The following is an 18,224-nucleotide window of genomic DNA, read 5'->3' as shown; positions in this document are numbered from 1 at the left end:
GAAGAACTCCTCAATACCGTGTCACTAAAGGACAGAACTCATGGACGAGATCAAAAGGAGGTATTGATATTGGTAGTTGTGAAAAGCCACTTGCCTTTACAGAGGCTCACTGCCATTGCAATGGATTCGGCTCCATCCATGTGGGGATCTGTGAATGGATTAGTTGGGCTTTGTAAATTTGACAAGAGCTTTCCCAAATTTTGAACATTTCACTGTATTATTCATTGGGAGCTACTGATATATATATAAATCTCAAATTTGATCACATCATGAAACCTGTCTTGTACATTATGATTATGAATTTCATTCTCTCAAATACACTCAATCACAGACAATTTCAAAATCTATTTGGAGAACTGGATGACGATGACTCCCCTGCTGATTTCACTGTGCAGTTCAATGGCTCTGGAGAGGTAAAGTTAATTCCTATTTTTTCGAGCTCCTGGAACCAATTGGTTATGAAGGAAAAGCACAGAATACACCCTGAACGTACAGATTCTGGATGGGTTCTAAACATGGCATTTCTTCCAGACACACTGCTGCATTTGGATAAACTAAACGTGGACTTGCAAGGAAAATTCCAATTGCTGTCTGATCTAGTGCAAGGCGTGTTTGTGTTCCTGAACAAACTGCAGTTGTTTCACAGACAAATGCTTGAGGGAGAGCTGACATACTTTCCCTCAATGTCACAACTTCAAGCCAGAACAAAAGAAGATCCAGGAGAACCCCTAAAATGGAGCACAACTAGATATATGAGCATGATTAAAGATCTTAAGGACAGTTTTGAGGAAGGATTCCAAGACTTGCAGCAGAAAAGACCTCAGATCAGATTTCTGATTGACTCTTTTAGTGCTGAAGCCAATTGTCTGAAGCCCCCTTTAGTCACTGATGAAGCAACATCCCAGATAGAAATCATAGAACGTATGGAAGACAATAGATTGAAATCTGTTCAGAAGACACAGGGAGACCCTTACTTTCTGGAAACCTGTACCAAAGGATACCCCAACACCAGAGGTGAAGCCCTAAAATTAATCTCAATGTTTGCCTTGACCTATCTTTGCAAGTCTGTTTTTTCGACACTCAAACATGTGAAATCCAAGCACCGATCTGTTTTGACAGACAGCCACTTAAGAGAACTGCTGCATGTGAGCACCACTGAACACAAACCAAATTTCAAGGGAATTGCTGAAAGCAAAGATTGCCAGAAGTGTGTATACACACACACACATACAAACATATAGATATACATATATAATCATTACATATTACTGTGACTCTTTGGCAATGCACGTTGGTAAATTCTGGCTCTTTCTCAGGCTCAGGTTGGCCACCCATGCTCTATGCAATACAGAAAATTGTGCACACTTGTCCTACAGTGTGCATGTGCAATCCTTCTTTAGAGTACTACTGCTGTATGACTCTTGCTAGTGTGTAAAATCCATGCAATGCATTGCATGACGGCGCTGGGAGTGTCTAGGGAGCCTCTTTGTCCCTCTGCCCCTGTTCAGGAGTGAAGGAGGATACACTCTTGAATTTTAGGAGGGGACTGGCTGATGTACCTCCACACAACCCCATGGCCTCAAGGGGGTGTGAGTCGATGGCTTGAGGCCAAGCTTTATGGGCACATGCTATAGTGGATAGCAAGTGCTGGAGATGAGGAGTAGATGAGATAGCGCTGCAGAGAATAATGATCCCACACACCTCTGAGGCAACCTGCTCTGTGCCAGAGTCTTAATTGCTATTGTTCTGCTCCACCTTTCCTCTATCCTGGCACACTCTTGTTGAGCTTAGCCAGGATTTTGCTGTCTGTTTCAAAAACAAGTTGAATGGCCTGTGCTTACTGAGCATGTGACAGCTCTACATCATCTCTATGTGGCTGAGACATGGAAACTGCTCTAACAGGATGAAATCCTCTCAGGAATAAATCTTAGTGTTGCAGAAAGTGCCCCGATGCTTTGAAGATTGGAGAGCTTTAACTTACAGGAAACCGGTTTCCAGCTCATCATGTTTATGGGCTTGGCTACACTGGAGAGTTGCAGCGCTGGTGGTGGGTTTACAGCGCTGCAACGTACTCACCGTCCACACTTGCAAGGCACATACAGCGCTGCATCTCCCTGGCTGCAGCGCTGGCTGTACTCCTGCTCTGCCTGGGGTATAACGATTGTAGCGCTGGTGATGCAGCGCTGCTCCGCCAGTGTGGCCACCAAAAGCGCTGTAATTGGCCTCCAGAGGTATTTGGAGGTATGCCAGAATGCCTGTTCAGCCACTCTGCTCATCAGTTCGCACTCTACTGCCCTGGCCTCAGGTGACCCGCCCTTTAAATGCCCCGGGAATTATAAAAATCCCCTTCCTGTTTGCTCAGCCAGGTGTGGAGTGCAATCAGTGAATCTTTCCAGGTGACCATGCCTCCGCACGCCAAATGAGCCCCAGCATGGAGCAATGGTGAGTTGCTGGATCTCATCAGTGTTTGGGGTGAGGAAGCTGTGCAGTCACAGCTGCGCTCCAGCCGTAGGAATTACGATACCTATGGGCAGATATCAAGGGCCATGCTGGAAAGGGGCCATGACCGGGACGCGCTGCTGTGCAGGGTTAAAGTAAAGGAGCTGCGGAGTGCCTATTGCAAAGCCCGCGAGGGAAACCGCCGCTCCGGCGCTGCCTCCACGACCTGCCGTTTTTACAAGGAGCTGGACACGATACTTGGGGGTGACCCCGCTGCCAATCCGATGACCACGATGGACACTTCAGAGTGGGGGGGGAGAGGAGGAGGAGAAGGAAGAGGAGGGGGATGAGGAGGGTGGGGGAGGGGGGAGGAAACCGAGAGTGAGGGTACTGGGGTGAGGGGAGACACCCCAGAGTCCCAGGAGGCATGCAGCCAGGAGCTCTTCTCAAGCCAGGAGGAAGGTAGCCAGTCGCAGCAGCCGGTACTTGGTGAAAGACAAGCAGAGGAGCGGGTTACTGGTAAGCGGCTTTTATTTTCAGGATGGAAATGTTTCGGAAGAGAAGGGAGAGTTAGGGCTGCATGCATGCATGCCTAGATGTGGAATAGCCCATTGATGTGGTCTATCACGTCTCGGTAATCGGCCTCGGTAATCTCTTCAAAAGTTTCTGCCAGAGCATGGGCAATGCGCTTGCGCAAGTTTATAGGGAGAGCCACTGTGGTCCTTGTCCCAGTCAGGCTAAAGCGTCCGCGCCACTGTGCCGCGAGGGGTGGGGGGACCATTGCTGCACACCGGCAAGCTGCATAGGGGCCAGGGCGGAATCCACATTGCTGTAGAAGACCCTCCCGCTCTTCCCAGGTGACCCACAGCAGCGAGATATCTTTCAGGATTAACTCCAGTGGAAAATGTTGGGAGACTGTTCACTGTAGATGCTCCCTGCAGCACTTTGCTTTCCCCAAAGCACAGAAACCTCAGCACAGCCCTGAAGCAATCATTCCCCCTTCCCAGGTGACCCGCAGCAGCGAGATAGCTTCTAGGATTAACTCCTGTGGAAAATGTTGGGAGACTGTTCACTGTAGGTGCTTTGCTCCCTGCAGCACTTTGCTTTCCCCAATGCACAGAAACCCCAGCACTACCCTGAAGCAATCATTCCCCCTTCCCAGGTGACCCACAGCAGCGAGAAAGCTTCCAGGCTTAACTCCTGTGGAAAATGTTGGGAGACTGTTCACTGTAGGTGCTCCCTGCAGCACTTTGCATTCCCCAACGCACAGTCCCCCTTACTCACCATTTCGTGGCTCCTGTGGGTTATGTGCGCTCTGTTTGGTATGGGAAAAGTATGCTAAATAGAAGACTGTAAACTCCTTCACTGCGTGGGAATAACTGTCTGGGTGAGATTATAAACAATGCTTCCTCTGTTAACTGTTGCCATTTTTGCCTTTCGAAAAGTGTCCTTGACTACTCAACTACCCGTATCATCAACTGCTCAGAGGCTACAAAACCTCAGGAAGAAGCTGTGAAAAAGCAAAGAAGACATGCTGAAAGCATTTATGGATCACTCTGCCAGAGAAAGGAAAAAACTGCAGGACTGGAGGAAAAAACTGCAGGACTGGAGGGAAAGGGAAAGCAGGATCCGCCAGAGAAAAGCAGTGGCTAAGAAGAAAAGCACAAAACAGCTGATAAGCACCCTGGCGCGCCAAGCAGACTCTATCCAGTCACTCATAGCCATGCAGGCAGAGCACTACCGTGCTGGTCCCCCCCCATCCCAAAGCTCTTTCCCTTGTGCCCCAATGCCAGCTCCAAACCCCCTTCCCCAGCATCCAGGTTCTTACCACCACCAGCTGCCCCCAACACCTGCACATTCACCAACCAGCCCTGAGAACTACGACTCTTACCCTCTGCATTCAACCCCCATCACCATGCAGTGTTTTCATCCTGAAGTGCAGCAGTCATTGCACAGCACTCCAGACAGGACATATTCAAACCTGTGACTGTACAGTTCAACCCCCACCCCCCGCCCTTTTAGGTTCCCAAAATGTTGTGTGTCTGTCAAGAAAGTCATTTCCTTTCCAATAAATGAAATCTTGGCTTTGAAAACAGTCTTTATTATTGCAGAAAGTGAAAGATACCGTAGCCCAGGAAAGAAATAGGCACTGCAAATCATTTTAGGAAAAACAGATTCCTATCATTGTAACCACTGCACTTCACTCCCGTGCAAGGCACTAAACATTACTGTTGGTTTTCAGCCTCAAATTCCTCCCTCAAGGCATCCCTAATCCTTGTAGCGCTGTGCTGGGCCTCTCTAGTAGCCCTGCGCAACACAGCTTCCAAGACAACAGCTAAGGAGCTAGTACAGATCTTTTCCTGGGTTGGGCTACCCAAGGAGATACTGATTGATCAAGAGACACCTTTCGTATCCAAGTTGATGAAAGATCTCTGTTCATTGCTCCATGTACAAGCCCTACGGACCTCTGTATACCACCCACAAACAGACGGTCTTGTAGAAAGATTCACTAGGACCCTCAAGGCCATGATCAGGAAAGTGGTGAGCTGGGAGGGGAAAGAATGGGATAGCCTATTGCCTGACCTCATGTTCGCCATCTGGGAAGTTCCACAAGCCTCCACAGATTTCTCTCCATTCGAACTACTATATGGGCGCCACCCCCAAGGCATATTGGATATAGCCAGAGAAGCCTGGGAAGAGGAGCCAAATCCCGGAAAGAACATAGTTGAGCATGTACTACAGATGAGGGATCGGATAGCCCGAGTTACACCCATTGTACGGGAACACTTGGAGAAAGCACAGGAGACCCAATGGACCCATTATAACCACCAAGCAAAGCTTCGACGGTTCCAACCAGGGGATTGAGTAATGGTCCTGGTGCCCACAGCAGAAAGCAAGCTGTTGGCCCAGTGGCAGGGACCCTATAAAGTAATTGAAGCCGTGGGAGAGGTAAACTATAAGGTGCGGCAGCCAGGCCACAGGAAATCGGAGCAAATTTACCACATCAATCTTCTAAAACCTTGGCATGATTGAGAGGCATGCTTAGTCACCCAGGAGACCCTTCCGCAGGAGGATAACTTACATGAGCAAGTGAAGATATCATCCGACTTGACGCCAATCCAAAAACTCGAGGCAGCCGACATGATTAATCGCAACCGAGATGTGTTCTCTACAAAACCGGGGCAGACGACTGAGACTTATCACCATACCCGCATGATCCCCGGAGCCAAGGTAACACTGAGACCCTACCGAATCCCATCAGCCAAAAGAGAAAAAACCAAGGCCGAAGTAAAGAAAATGTTAGAATTAGGCGTTATTGAAGAATCCTACAGTCAGTGGTGCTGTCCAATCATTCTAGTGCCCAAACCTGATGGTACCACGAGATTCTGTAATGACTTTTGCCGACTGAATGAAGTATCTCAGTTTGATGCATACCTCATACCATGCATCGACGAACTGGTTGACCAACTGGGTAGTGCCCGATTCTCGACTACACTGGATCTGACAAAAGGGTATTGGCAGATTCCTCTGACCAAAAAAGCTAAAGAAAGGATAGTGTTCTCCACCCCAGATGGGCTATTCCAGTACACTGTCCTCCCTTTTGGGTTACATGGGGCCCCAGCCACATTCCAGCGCCTCATGGATAAGCTCCTGCGCCCTCTTCTAGTTATGCAGCTGCGTACCTAGATGATGTCATCATCCATACGCCAGACTGGGGAACCCACTTGGAGAAAGTTGAGGCAGTACTACGCACCTTAAGGCGGGCTGGCCTCACCACTAATCCTCCTAAATGTGCCATAGGACTAACAGAGGCTAGGTACCTGGGATATATTGTAGGAAGGGGTATAGTGAAGCCCCAAACTAATAAGCTAGAGGCGATTCAAAACTGGCCCCAGCTGACCCGAAAGAAGCAAGTGCGTGCATTCCTAGGCGTGGTAGGCTACTACCAATGTTTTATTCCCCACTTCGCCAGTAGGGCTAGTCCTCTAATGGACTTGGTGAAGGCCCGAGGCCCAAACATAGTGAAGTGGACCGACGCAGCAGAGGGGGCATTTTTAGACCTTTGGATAGCCCTCTGTAATGACCGCATGGTCATAGCCCCGGACTTTACCAAGGAATTTATTTTACAGACAGATGCTTCTGAGGTGGGGTTGGGGGTGGTTCTGTCACAAATGATTGGAGAATAAGAACACCCGATCCTCTACCTAAGCAGAAAGCTGCTTCCAAGAGAACAGAAATATGCAGTAGTCGAGAGAGAATGCCTTGCTGTCAAATGGGCCATGGAGACACTGCGTTATTACCTTTTAGGCCGGTGATTTACTCTTGTGACGGACCATGCACCCGTCCAGTGGATGCAGAGAAATAAGGAAAAGAATGCAATGGTCGCCAGGTGGTTCTTATCCCTCCAACCATTCCAGTCCGACCATTCCATACGACACAGGGCTGGATGCCACCACGGCAATGCTGATGGTCTTTCACAAGCACACTGTCCCAAGTTGCCCAACCCTATGGTGTTGAGCAGAGGGGGGGGGATATGTGATGGGGCAAGGCCAGATGGCTACAGTAAAGTACTGAGGAACAAGTATGTTAGCCCCAGGCTAAACAAATCCCTAGTACCATGGTAACCAAATGGCAGTTGCTCCAGGTTAATCAAGGCACCTGGGGCCAATTAAGATCTTTCTAGAAGGCAGTGGAAATAGCTACATTGATTAGAACACCTGCAGCCAATCAAGGCAGGCTAATCAGGGCACCTGGGTTTAAAAAGAAGCTCACTCCAGTCAGGCGGGGAGGAGCCAGAGGAGAGGAAGTGCGTGTGAGGACCTGGGAGCAAGAGGCGCAAGGAGCTGAGACTGAGAGGGTGCTACTGGAGGATTGAGGATTATCAGACAATCAAGCATTATCAGACACCAGGAGGAAGGTCCTGTGGTGAGGATAAAGAAGGTTTTTGGAGGAGGCCATGGGGAAGTAGCCCAGGGAGTTGTAGCTGTCATGCAGCTGTTACAGGAGGCACTATACACAGCTGCAATCCACAGGGCCCTGGGCTGGAACCCAGAGTAGAGGGTGGGCCCAGGTTCCCCCCAAACCTCCCAACTCCTGATCAGACACAGGAGGAGTTGACCCAGACTGTGGGTTCCACCAGAGGGGAAGATCACTGAGGTGAGCAAATCCGCCAATAAGCGCAGGACCCACCAAGGTAAAGGAGGAACTTTGTCACAATAACTACAGAATATATCTTTAGCATCTGTGTAAGCCTTGGTTTGAGATACAATCCTTGTGAATCTGCAAGGAGGAAGTCAGCACAGGTGGATATTTGCAGGCCCATTGGGCTATCATCACAGCCAGCTTCCTTCTGGTGTCCTGTCCCTGGATCTTTAGGAGATTATGTTAATTGGCCACTACACTCCCCATCTTTTCCCTTCTGTGCAAGCTACTAGGTGAGGCAACTACCCCACACAATTTCAAGGGTTTCTATCCTGATCCTCCTACTTAGAGAAACAGGAGAGAGATGCCAAAATACATTTGTACTAGGCCACGAGGACAGATGCTGAAGCTCTAATGGCAGAACAAGTTAAGATTCAAAAGTATAACCTGATGATCAAAATATTTCTTCAGTATTAATTTTACCAGATAGAAGTGATGGAGAGTGCAACACTTGTCTAAATGTGCAACATGTTCTACAGTTTTAACTTTCATTCCCTTCATTTTGTGATGAGTAATGATGGAAATATTTTGGGCGCGGTTTCTGGGTAGAATGAGAAATTGATACTTTGAATCTGCAGGGGTAAACAATTAACTCCTTCTAAGATGGCATATCCTGCTAGTGATCATAAATATTATCTTATGGTCAGCATCATAACTGATCCTAGTACCAACATCACATCCCTGGATATCACAACCACAGTAGAATCCTCCAAGGAATCTCTCATCTCTTCCTCCTGTTGCCAGTAACACAATGGTTTCATGTGTAGAATATTTTTAGCCTCCCTAAAATAAATCTGTCAATAAAACATATGTACCTGTTTTTCCAGAAAAAAGGCTTTCTTCCTTTAGTACATATTTTATTGTGACCCATTGTTCCCATATCCAGACAAAGCAAATGTACTAATAGAACTGTAGCTTCTGTTTCTGAATGATCCTAGACAAAACACTCTGAACTACGAACGGTAAACCTGGACTCAGGGCCGTAGCAACAAAGAACGTTGCCCCCTCCGAACATATGTCCGGGGCTCCTTACAATGCAGAAACTGGAATGCGGTATTTATTTTATACAATATACAGGGTTCATATTATGTATACATAGGCCTACAGTGTACATGTATTCCGTATTTACGCAAAGCGCTTCTTTCGAGCCTTGTTCTCCGCAAATTGGTTAATCAATGCGTCATAGTCCAGAGATCTGGCAATCTTATTTTTGACTGAGATAACTGCAAGTGCAGAAAGCCTATCATCTGTCATGGTTGAGCGCAGGATATTCTTGATCAGTTTCATTCTGCTGAAGCTCCTTTCAGCACCAGTGACAGTAACTGGTGTGGTCAGAAGAATTCTGATGCAAATGCAAAGATTCGGATATATCTCCTGAAGGCTGTTCTTGTATACGTATGGTAAAAAATTGTTTGCCATGACAAATCCTCTCTCTTTCTTGATGACATAAATAAAACGATTCAATTCCATTATGAGTTCGTTGGCATCAATGTCTCCCATTTTTCTTTCAAAATTTTTGCTGTGATTCTCCAGTTCATTTTCTCTGTGACACTGCTTCAAGCTGTTAGCGTTGTACAGAAATCCAAACAACTTATACCACTCCACGAGTTGGTCAAATCGCGATGAAACAAAAGATATGGCCTGATCAGTGAGAACAAGAAAGAACTGCGATTTGAATTTTTCTTCGGCAGAAAGACGACTTGAATCATCAGCACATTCGTAATCAAACATTCTCTTCTTACGTCACACCTTGGTTTCTGGAAACACCTGCTCAATACCCATATGCTCTGCTATTTTACGTGCATTTGTGACCACAGAGTTATATCCTGTATTTCGATAGTCTTCCAAAAACTTCATTGTAGCACCGACTTCTGCCCGCAGTACGTCAATTGACACATCTGGTGACTGAATTAATTTCCTGGTTTTATTGATGTGAAATAGTATATCATACCACGTGTACACAGTCAGAACAAAAGGCCACATAGTAACATGGTGTAAAAGCGCACCAGCTTCTGTTGCTGTATTGCCATCTTTCTTTTCGAGTGCATATTCTCGCAAAGATGACAAAGCATTGCACAATTCTTCAAGGTGATAACGCAATGGCTTCACAGCATCAATTCTCGACTCCCAACGAGTGTCCGATAACCCTTTAACAGATATTAGCATATGTTCTTGGAGTATATCCTAACGTGAAGGTGAAGAAGAAAAGATAACGTATATTCTGTTAATCAGACCGAAAAAGTCAATGGCATATTTCGATGACTTTGCCGCGTCTGAGATCACAAGATTCCAACTGTGAGCTCCACATGGTACATACAAGGCATGGTCATTTATTTCTAGCATGCGGGCTTGAACTCCTTTATTTTTTCCTCTCATATTTGCGCCGTTATCATAAGCTTGGCCTCTCATGTCAGCAATGTCTATTCCTAAGTTGTTTGCCTTTTCAAGAAACGCTTCCAATAAGCCCTCGCCAGTTGTATCGTGAACATTAAGAAAACCAACAAACGCTTCACAAATATTGACACCATCTTCACCGTTGCATTCAACAAAGCTTAACACCACAGACATCTGTTCTTCATGTGACACGTCGGGAGTACAGTCCAAAATAACTGAATAATATTTTGCTTTTTTAAGCTGCGCTATGTTGGCCTCTTGAATGTTACTGGCAACAAGTTGAATCAGCTTGTTTTGGATCTGTGGACTGAGGTACTGAACATGTGTCTCTGCCTTCTTAATCCTCTGTAAAAGTTCGCTGAGGACAGTATCATATCAGGTTCGATAGAAATGAGTACTTGTGAACCTCTGTCTTTCCTCGTTAAATGGAAATTCGTAACTTTCATTCTGCTGCGGTCGGCCACGTGCAACAATGTCACACACTTGCCTGTCCGATATTATAGACAGCCAGTCTCCTGGATCATCAGTCAGTGGTTCAGATTCAGATACTTCTTTCCCGGCAGCAGCTGGAATATCTGTCACAGTTTGTTTGGTAGAACAACTGGCTTCACCTTCGACCTCACTTGAAGCACTTCTGGATACTTCTGGATACGATTTGTCGCTGCTAGCGCTGTCTGTTTCATGTGCCTGTACCTGTACCTGTACTTTGGATTGCCGCACAAAATACGTTGACAACTTTGGAATTTTCTCAAGTTCCTTCTCAGCATCTTTTGCTGCCTTTCGTTTACTAGCTCTGCTCTTATACATTCTCTTAGACATCACAAAGCACGCTTCTGCGTTGGAAACGATAAAAAACTAAACAACTAAATTAATAACATTTATCCGCCGACCGCCATTATGAACACAAATACACATTCTTTGAATGGGTCCAACTAAAATTCGAAACTGACCGACAGACAACTGATGTAGCCAATAGCATTATGATGTATCATAATGACTTCACGGTTTTGTCAGTAAAACCGACATGGATTGTGCAATAGCGTCAATAAATGTCACTTAACTAGTTATACCTTACTTTTTTTTTTGCCACTTTTAGGAGCCCCCTTCCTTGCAGGGCCCCCTCCGGTCGGAGGGTACGGAGGGCGCTCGCCACACCTCTGCCTGGACTCCTATCAAACTTTTCCACTTACGAGAATGACTCAGTCTCTTTGCCAGTGTTCTTTTAAATCATGTTCTCACTGAAAAATTATTGGAAGTCTCCTGTAGGCTCCTCTTATATTACTTCCCATTACTTCATTATTTGTGTTCAGAGACTTGGAAGATCATTGTGACTTAAAAACTCATCTGGAAGCCTGAAGATGGGACAACATGTTTTAATCTCTAATGGGAATGTACAGTATACTGAAGTAGGCTAACTCAGCATAAGGCTTTGTACTTGGCTGTCTAATTGCGTTTTCATCAAGGAGGAAGCATGAGCCAGTAGATGGGAGGTGGAAGACCAAAGTTGTATCTCCAGCTCTGAACTGAGTGGTCTCAAACTTTCTGTGGCTTGTTACCCATCTGTCAATTGGGAGTAATGGAGTAGTTGTACTTGTCCACCAATGTGAAGTGTTGAAATCTTCAGAAGAGAAGCACTGTCACAGCCAAATATTAGAACAATTGATGTAAATGGATGAAATGTCAGTTGCAGTTTAATATATAAATCTATAAGCAATGTGGCTAGTTAATTTCTTTAACTTTATCTTATAAATGAGAGGGTTTTCTGCCCTATTGCTTCATTCCTAAAACTGAGTAGCCATTGTCATCCATCATAATTGGATGCACCAGCCTTTATTAAAAAAACAAAACACTGAATCTACCTTTACAAACAGAGTATCTTGAAATCTTTCTTTGCCCAGCACTGTTATTTTTCCTGGATCATAAGAGCCTTTTTCCTGTATAAAATGTCTTTCTTTAAATGTTATAAATACAGGTCTACCAGCAATACATTTAAATGAATCTTTTTGTTCAAGCAATGGAAAAATAATGCTGTGTCAGCACTGATTTAAACCTGTCCCTAAGCGATTTCCAAATGTTAACAGTGGAGAATTACAAATAAAAGAACAAAGGCATGAAAAGGAAAGAAATCCTGATGTGTTTAACTATCAAGTCACTTCCCTGTTTCCAATACATCTGAGTTTGAATTCTTCCTGGTCATAAACAGTTTCTGTCAGAACTAGTCCATCCACAAACAGAGGGAGTTTCATTTTAATTAGAGATCATAATTCAAAAACACCTTTTGTAATTGTAAAATCTGGAATAACCTTAATCCAGAGATTGATAAAACTCAGTATTTTAACTTCACACAGATTAGAAGAAATAATAGAAATCTTCTATGGAGTCATTGGAATTGATAAAATGAAATAAAAAGATTGGACCAGCATGATCCTTACAGAATTTAAATATAATTTGTTGTCACTGAGAGTTCTATACAGGAGGATTTTCAGAGTCAGGGCCAGTCCTATGGGGTTGGGTTCTAGCGACACCATCATAGGACCCAACCACACCAGCCACACCATCAGGGGCTCATTCACCTGCACATCTACTAATGTGATATATGCCATCATGTGCCAGCAATGCCCTTCTGCCATGTACATTGGCCAAACTGGACAGTCTCTATGTAAAAGGATAAATGGACACAAATCATATATAAGGAATGGTAACATACAAAAGCCAGCAGGAGAACAATTCAATCTCCCTGGACACTCAAGAACAGATTTAAAGTAGCCATTCTTCAACAAAAAAATCTTCAGAAACAGACTTCAAAGAGAAACTGCAGAGCTACAATTCATTTGCAAACTTAACACCATCAAACTGGGCTTGACTAGGGACAGGGAGTGGTTGGCTCACTACAAAAGCAATTTTCCCTTTCTTAGTATTGACACCTCCTTATCAATTATTGGGGGTGGATCACATCCGCCCTGATTGAATTGGCCTTCAACATTGGTTCTCCACTTGTAAGAGAACTCCCTTCTCTTCATGTGCCAATATATATTTATGACTATATCTGTAACTTTCCCTCTATATATCTGAAGAAGTGGGTTTTTTATCCATGAAAGCTTATGCCCAAATAAATCTGTTAGTCTTTAAGGTGCCACCAGACTCCTCATTGTTTTTCTATATTTATAAGAATGTCAGTAAAACAAAGGATATTACAATAATGTTTTCCCTTTGATTTATCGGGCCAAATTCTCTGTGGATGGGTAACTTTACTGGAGTTAAAGCAGCAGAGAATTTGGCCCATACGTATTTGCTTCCAGTGTTAAATTATGTGGAGTAATAATTCAGGAGTAGAAAGCTGAGGATCTACCTTCCCTGCAAAAAGAAAGTGTGTTTTTACATGGAGATAGCTAACTTAAGAAGGCTCTCTCAGGGTTCATCTCCATGGGGATAAAAGTCCTGTGGCATGGCTGTTGCTGGCTCAGGTTAGCTGACTTGAGTGTGGGGCTAAAAATTTCTGTGTAGCTGTTTGGGCTGGGGCTTGAGTCTGAGCTCTGGGACACTGCGAGGGTGGGGAGTCCCACAGCTGGGACGCCAGCCCAAGCCCAAATGTCTACACGGCAATTTTTCAGCCTCAGAGCCCAAGCCATCTGAGCTGACCCGAACCAGACACAGGTTTTTTATCCCTATGAGTCATACCCTCAATGTAAATCAGAGTGCAGACAAGGCACAGGTAATTTTTACTTCAGTGTAGTTAGCTGACATAAACCCTGGATGGGGGTTCTAAGTACTAGCTATATTGAGGTGTAAATCTACTCCGGGTTTATGTCCTCTAAAATTTTACATTGAGTCCGCTATCTTGATGTAAAAACCCCACCTTTTGTGCAGTAAAGCCATAGCTCTTTGAGACTCTTGGCTTTAATGAGTCTGATTATAGCTGAATGTGAGGTTTGGGCTATTCCTGCAGCTGGTGTGCAGGAGGAGTTTGGTAAATTTACTAACACAGAGCATGCAGCATTTCCCCAATGTTATGATTTTCAAAATGTTATCATTAAAATATTATATTGTGCACTTTTCTAGGTCTGGCATATCAGTTATGCCAAACATTTACATTAACATTAAGCATTAACCCTAAACAGATTTCAAAAATCAACTGATCCATTGGAGAAGGAACATTTGTTTTGTATTGTGCCGATGTAAAATATACTGCAGATGTTCTGAACCTAAAGAATTTAAATGAAAAATATAGACCTTGTCTGTAAACCTACCTACTTTAGTAGACAACTTTTCATTTTTTAACCTTATGGCTGCAGTTCTTCTAGCAGTATATTCAGGTTAATACTATTGTTCAGGTAATGGAACAATAATTGACTTTCCTCCTTGATTTAAATTTGTCTCTTTTATGACCTGTATACAGTCCTGACGCTTTTACCTATCATTGTTCCTAAAGTGTGATAATTGGAATCCTCCATCATCATTAGCAGGTCTCATTAGAACAGTATAGCCTTTAGTATGTAGTTTTCCAAGTATTTCATAAACATTAATGAATTAAAGCTCTCAACAAGCCTGTGGAAAGGCAGGCAAAGAATATATGATATCAAACTAAAATGTAAAAAATGTGGATCACTAGCTCATGACTATCGATGTTATGGGGAAAATATGATCAAGTATTAGTAACAACTTACATTTATGTTATAACTTTCATCCTGAGGTATTCCACAGTGCCTTACCAAACAATATTCTGGAATCATGTTACCTGCCACTGAATCGAACCCACCTCCAGTGTAGAGTTGGTCAGAACCTGAAAGATTTTGAATTGGAATAATAATAAATAAAAAAAAATAGAAAATTTGAAATGTATTGCAAAACTAGAAAAATAGAAACATTTTGATTCAACCTTATCAAAATATTTTCATTTTAATAAGGTCAAAGTAGTTTCATTTTCACTTTAACAACTTGAGTATATAAGAATATAATTTAATTAATTAATTAAAGCTAATAAGTCCTCAATATGAGCTCTTGGTGCAGTGTTGTGGCAAAAAGGACTAATGCAATCCTTGATTGTATGAAAAGGGGAATATTAAGTAGAAGTAGCGAAGGTAATTTTGTCTCTTTACATAGCACGGGTACGACCACTACTAGAATATTGTATCCAGTTCTGCTGTCCACAAACTTCAGGAAGGATGGGGGAATACTGGAGAGAGGGCAAAGAATGGCCACACCAGTGATCCAGCGGCTGGAAAACAAGTTTTATGATGTAAGACTTAGAGAGCTCAACTTATCACCTTATCCAAGAAAAGGCTGAGAGGTGATCTGATCCCTGTGTATAGATACTTACATATGGAAAAGATAGGATAGTGGGGGATTTTTCAACCTCGTTGATAAAGGCATAACAAGATCCAACAGCTGGAAACTGAAGTTAGACAAATTCAACCTTGAAATAAATGCAATTGCCTAGTAGTGATGGCAATGAAACATTGGAACAAATTTCCAGGAGAGGTTGTATATTCACTATCACCATTAAAACCAGATAAGGGAGCTTTCTAAAAAATATGCTTTAATCCAGCATCGGGCTGGGTGGTTGCGGTGGTTCCTTCTGGCCTTAGAATCTGTGAGTCTGCAAATTTATGAATCTCGCTGATCATCCCCTTCCATCATTGGTGATGGGTAGAACAGAATCGATTGCCTGCATTCTCCATAGACCATACTCATAACATTTGCAGCTCTGCATTATGACAGTGACTGTAATCAAATCTCCTTTACGGCTTCAATCAGTCGCATGCAGGAATCAGAAAATATTTTTTCCTCCCTGATGCACAATCACCTAGATGTATTCTCTCTCCTCCCCGTCTCCCCTTTCTTCTAAAGTATCAGAGATTGGCCGCAGCTGAGGATAGGCCATTCACAGGGTGTAACAGTCAGCAGCGGCTCCAGGCACCAACACTCCAAGCATGTGCCTGGGGCGACAAGCCGCGGGGGGGTGCCCTGCTGGTCCCTGCGAGGGCGGCAGTCAGGCAGCCTTCAGTGGCTTGCCTGCGGGAGGTCCACTGGTCCTGTGGATTCGGTGGCAATTTGGCATTGGGTACGCCGAAGCTGCGGGACCGGCGGACCTCCCACAGGCAAGCCGCTGAATCCACAGGACTGGGGACCTCCTGCAGGCATGCCGCCGAAGGCAGCCTGCCTGCTGTGTTTGAGGTGGCAAAAAAGCTAGAGCCACCCCTGGTAATAGTGCCCTGAGGTGGTACTGTACTAAGAATCTTCATTCTAGATGCCTGGCTGGTGTGTCTTGCTCACATGCTCAGGGTCAAATTGATCCCCAGATTTGGGGTCGGAAAGGAGCTTTCCCTGCATATCAGATTGGTAGGGATCTTGGAGTATTTGTTTTTTTGCCTTCCTGTGTAGCATGGGGCTTGGATCACCTGCTAGAATCACAGCGTCACATCACACCAAATCTATTTTCTGTCTTTGCAGGGGCCTTGGGCATTGGTGGTACTTCAGTCTCTTGTGTTTTCTGCCTATGGTTCACAACACTTCAGTCTGTGTAAGGGTATCTAGGAGAAATGTAATGGTTTGTGATATACAGGAGGTCAGACTAGATGATCTAATGGTCCTTTCTGGCCTTAAAGTCTATGAGACTATTCATTATAAAAGTCAAAATGTTTTGACTATTATACTATGTGATGCCATATTATATATCGTGGCAGGACATTCTGATATGACATAATAGAGTCAAAACATTTCCACTTTGATATTATATTTTATTGCCTTTTTATCTTATTTAATTTACATTATATTTTATTTTTTACTATGTATTATAAATTGTGAATTGGTAATTGGTTTTTAAATTGGCATTTTAAGTGATACTTGGTATTCTAATTGGCAACTACTATTCTAATTACTTATTGCGGCTTTTGGTTAATTGGTACTCAGCTTGCTCAGGTGGTATTTTAAGTAGTTATTTGTAATTAGAGTTCTAATTGGTAATTGACATTTGTTTAGTAATGGGTTTAGTAATTGGTAATGTCCAGTTGAAACTGATATTATATACAAATATAAAATAAAATAAACTGTGAGTGAGTGCGTGTATAAAAAATGGACCGTTTTGGAGCCAGCATCATACTAAAATATTGCCAAGATGTTGGACCTCTATTCTAAACAATCCTACTCTTGAGAAAAGTACCATGGGGTCTGCAATGAGAACAAGGGCTTCCAGGCTTGTCACATCCAATATACAGAATAATCCAAAGCTCTTTCAAATGTTAATTACAGTTTCTTATGCATTGATCGACCTAGTGCTGTGAAATAGGCTAGCCAGCGTATTTCAAAGGAAATGTTTCTGTTAGGGCTGTTTGAAAATTTTCCCTCAAACCTGTTTCTTGATGGAAAATTTGTTCCTTGATAAAAGACATTTTTTTCATGGAAAGTGTTCTCTTTCTGTGCAAAATTTCAAATTTGAAAAACCGAACGTCCAAAAAGCTTATGGTTTTAGGCTGTAAACCTAAATATTTTGATTGAAAAATGCTGCTGTGGTGCCTCATGGGAGTGGGCATTTCGTTACTTTATGTCTCCATTCTCCTTTACATGCCTGACTCCTCAGCTCAACCCTCATCTCCTCTGATGCATCATGGGCATGTTACTCCCACAATGCACTGCCTCTCCACACCAAGACTCTCCACATCAAAATGTGGTGCCTCGTGGGAGATGATCAAGCAGCCAGGTATATAATGGAGAAAGGAAGCATGAGGAACCTGAACTACAAATCTCATGAAACATCACAGCTGATTTTACAAATTGAAACCATTTTCCAACCAGCTTTAGTTACTATATACAAAAGAAATGAGTCTTTCCACATATCACAAATGGAAGGAAAAATAACTAGGTGTTTTGGACCAACAGAGCATTCCAAACCATTCTCAGCACTTGAATGGTATGTGTGGAGGTGGAGGAAGAAAAAAATGTGCATCCATCTGGCTGAACAATGCACAACTAATTCTTGGAATACTGAAACACACATTTATTTAATGATAGACATGGGGATTACCATTAACTTCTTAGACAAGAAGATTCATAGACAGTGTTGTTTAGGGTCATAAGAAAGTTGGGGCCTTCTATAATGAATGAGAATTTTTTTATTAGAATCAATGTGCTTTAGAAGCATTAACAGTAGAGCTCATTCCAAATTTTCTCAAAACTGATACTATTCATGAGAC

The 18,224-nt window shown here is 43.5% G+C and overlaps 1 protein-coding gene across 3 annotated transcripts in view; it reads right to left on the bottom strand.

The window, feature by feature from the left end:
- The window catches only part of HRH1 (histamine receptor H1), a 94,667-nt gene that overhangs the window by 70,408 nt on the left and 6,035 nt on the right, over nt 1–18,224 (bottom strand). For 2 of the 3 annotated variants that reach the window (XM_030571043.1, XM_030571045.1), the window contains one exon: nt 14,700–14,815. The exons of the other annotated variant lie outside the window; for it this stretch is intronic. The gene's annotated coding sequence lies outside the window, so the exon portion shown is untranslated. The remainder of the gene's footprint in view (nt 1–14,699; nt 14,816–18,224) is intronic. 3 annotated transcript variants of the gene reach the window in all.

The sequence above is a fragment of the Gopherus evgoodei genome, chromosome 7 (assembly GCF_007399415.2).
Source record: "Gopherus evgoodei ecotype Sinaloan lineage chromosome 7, rGopEvg1_v1.p, whole genome shotgun sequence".
NCBI classification, from domain to species: Eukaryota; Metazoa; Chordata; order Testudines; family Testudinidae; genus Gopherus; species Gopherus evgoodei.
The sequence above is the reverse complement of the archived record's forward strand: the minus strand, read 5'-3'. Positions and strand labels throughout refer to the sequence as shown.